General features: G+C 34.7%; 1 long non-coding RNA gene across 3 annotated transcripts; it reads left to right on the forward strand.

Moving 5' to 3' along the window:
* Positions 1–896: 896 nt before the first annotated feature.
* Positions 897–3,192, forward strand: LOC149387477 (uncharacterized). Of its 3 annotated transcripts, none has more exons than XR_016301079.1 (3): positions 897–1,531; positions 2,187–2,338; positions 2,836–3,192. It is a non-coding gene; the product is annotated as an uncharacterized LOC149387477 (long non-coding RNA). The 3 variants fall into 3 exon arrangements; XR_016301077.1 differs by having other exon boundaries at positions 2,187–2,322; positions 2,818–3,192; XR_016301078.1 differs by having other exon boundaries at positions 2,187–2,322.
* Positions 3,193–3,471: the final 279 nt, after the last annotated feature.

Genomic DNA, 3,471 nt, shown 5'->3' on the forward strand with positions numbered 1-3,471 from the left:
ACAGGCTGCACTGCACCAGCCATCGAGTATGCAACACCAACAGTATGAGTGGATGGTGATTTACGCAAGTTCGTGTAAATGATTTGCATCAAACTAGCGAAGTTGATGTTGTACGGCACCACGATTCCGAAAGATCTTTTCTCGTGATACCGACCAGGTTCAACCCAAGTACCACTGTGCTTGAATAATAAATAAATATCATCCATCACTGCATACAAAAAAGTAAACAGAGTTATTATTTGGAGATTGACTTTAGATGTCAACAATGTTGACTTTAGATGTCAACAATGTTGACATCTGATGTCAACATTGTTGACATATATGTCAACAAATAATGAACGTCATCTTTCAAAAATCACAAAAAATACCCATAACAAACCCATGCTTTTAAACAACAAAAACTTCATTATTTCAAGACGAAAAGCTTTTTTATAACCGGAAAATGAAAAAAAAACGAACCTAGGGTTTTATTTCGTGGATTGCAACTTCTCTTTTTTTGGGTTGACATTCGGAATGCTCCTCCGACGATAACTGAGCTCCTCCGACGAATTTTTTGAGCTGTGTTCACGAGTTTTCTCAGTTTGGACGAGATGGGGGAGAGTGGGGGAGAGAGAGAGAGAGAGAAGATCTGGACGAGAGAGCTTGGACGAGATGGGGGAGAGAGAGAGACAGAGAAGAGATGGACTGGAAGAGAGAGAGAAGAGATAGACGAATGAGGAGAGAGAGAGAGACTGATACCTATGTACTGGACGAGAAAATGGGTGAGTAAAGAAGTCTGCCAATTTGTAAAGAAAATAGATAGTGAAGGGCAAACTTGACTTTTTACTCTTGTCATGGTGGCATTTTGGGACAAATTAAGGTTTTAGTGGAACGTGGGAAAAAGTTATCAAATAGCCGCATAAAATTGGATGCGAGAGAGAGAAAGAGAAAGCTATAGAGAGAGAGGGAGAACGAACAGAAAGGAAAATATAAACACCGATCGACAGAAGAAACCAGAAAGATCGAGATGGAGAAAGAGAGAGAGAAACGCATAGAAAGAGAAAGAGATAGAGAAAGAGAGAGAACGCGATCGAGATGGCAAAAGATAAAGAAGAAGATGGCCAAGCGATTGTATGTATTAGGGTAAGGTTTCGAAATTACGATTTTTATTTCTAGTTTAAAGTTTAGGGTTTTTCTTTCATGAATGTTTTTCGATTTATATTCGGTATAATTTTTGGGTTACTTTAGTTCGGTTGAGAGTTCTTTGGTTTTCGGATTTGATAGTGATTAACTTTGGTAAACGTTTTAATTTGATGGTAATTTTTTAGGGTTTTAATCCCATTTTCGGAAAGGATGATGATTAAATTATGATTTATTTCTATTTCTTTGATTAAGTATTCATTAGTTAGGTTAAGTTAGGGATTTTGCTACATCCTCTTTTTTGTTTTCAGATTAGAATTTTGATTTCGAATGAACTTCTAAAGCAGATATCAGACCGAGTAGACAGGATGGAGATTTGGAGTGGCGTGGCCTGAAGGAGAAGATTAATGAGGTGAAAAATCAGGTACGGATAACTTATAATTTATGCTGTGATTTACTTTTCCAATACGGATAAATGAGCGTGTTTTTATTCTCATCTGATTATTTTCGTTGATTTTGGTTGGCTCCGAGTGTTTGATGATTCTCATCTGATTATTGTTGTGATTTTGGTTTATTAAGTTCCGATCCTGTGATGATTCTTGTAGCGTGTGTGTGATGTTCGTTTGTTTGATCTCTGTTTGCTGATTTGACGGTTTTATTAACGAGTTTATCTGAGCGTGATTTGGATTCTGAGACTTTTTTAATTGAGTTTGGTTTTGGTTTAGTCGTTTATTTCCCTCTGTAGTTTTATATTGAGTTCATTGTTTCCACTGTTTAACTCTTGATTTGTCTTTTTCTCTTTGTATACTTCAAAAATTGCTGGGCGTTTTTAACCTGAATAGCAATACCCAAAGTTACTTGCACAGTCTCAAAAAAGCCTTTGTTACTCCATGTGGAATTGTGGATTCTGTATGTAGACTTATAATTTATTCTTAAAAAAAAAAAAAAAAAATTCTCATTGTCTCTGCATGCTTTAAGTTGTTACTATGATGATGCTATGCAGTTGAACAACTATAAATGTTTTATAATACACCTTTTCTTTTGGTTAATTAATTATTGATATACAGGAGCTGGGGAATATTGTCGTTGACCGTCGCGTATATATGGCAGCTCTACACTTTATGGGTCTTGGTATCAGCTCCACGAAGCTGTCCCGGGGAAGAGATACAATATTATATAAGCTGATTGATCTCCTTTTTTCAGGTTAGAATTTTTTCAGGTTAGAATCTTCAATATGAGATTCTCTTGTATGTTTAGGATTTCTTCTCTTCTTTATTCAGTTTATAAACTCGTGGGATGCACATAAGACCATTAAAAACCTAGAGATTAAATGAATTATTAGACTTCTAATACACATGAGACATCACAAACAAATTATGTTACTAACCTGAGATATAAGCCTTTATATCAGTCACCACCAATGCCCTGTAGAGTTATCCATACAATAAACCAAGTCATCTCATTCAGCAATGACCAGGATAAATTGCTAAGACACAGAGAAAAAACTGAATGAACTTTGAAGATAGATACTTACCCAGGTCACAGATGTATAGATGCAACTAATTTGCTTCGAACAGGTGGGAATAAAGGAGTAAGTTCAGAAGCTCTGCTCAGGATTGAAGATTAATTGGGAATTCGTTGAGAATTTGTTGAATTGCTCTTTTTTTTTTTTTTTTTTTTTTTTATGTTCGTTCACAGTTTATTTGCTTCCAACAGGTGTGAATAAATTCAGAGGACTTCGTTGAGAATTTGTTATCAATGTTGAAGCTTAGCTGCGTTGATGTCAATGGCACATATTTATAGTTGGTGTCAGTAGGGAATTTGAAATTTCTGTTCTAGAGATATCTTGAATGCTTATTTATCCAGAATAGTCTAGATTAGACTGGCATTTTTGTAATTTTTAGTCAGTTTTGTAATTTTGTAAGTTTTAAAGGTTATTTATGCTATTTTATCCAGAATAGTCTAGGTTATACTGGTATTTTCGTAATTTTTCGTCAATTTTGTAAGCTTTAAAGGTTATTTATGCAATTCTCGAAAAGTAAGTGGTTACTGTAGCCTTAACAGTAAACTGAGTCTGTGAACAGTGAATTCCGGATTCTCCTTTATATATATATATAATAATGAGTAAAATAAAAAATTAAAATAAAATTAACCATATGACCCCAAGAAAGTTTTAATTTTTTTAGCATAGTGCCTTGTCTTTTTTAAGCAATAAAGATGTGAGTCCAGATATTGTTGGTTCTTCATACATATTTGTCTCATCATATTTTCCCAACATATATGGGAAATGCTTTGATAGATTTGGTCCGTATGGACCAAGGTTTGAAATATCGATACCGTTACTCATATCGA

Source organism: Urtica dioica, chromosome 8, assembly GCF_054948205.1.
Source record: "Urtica dioica subsp. dioica isolate 48M chromosome 8, U.dioica_male_clone48M_v1_H2, whole genome shotgun sequence".
In the NCBI taxonomy this organism is placed as follows: domain Eukaryota; kingdom Viridiplantae; phylum Streptophyta; class Magnoliopsida; order Rosales; family Urticaceae; genus Urtica; species Urtica dioica.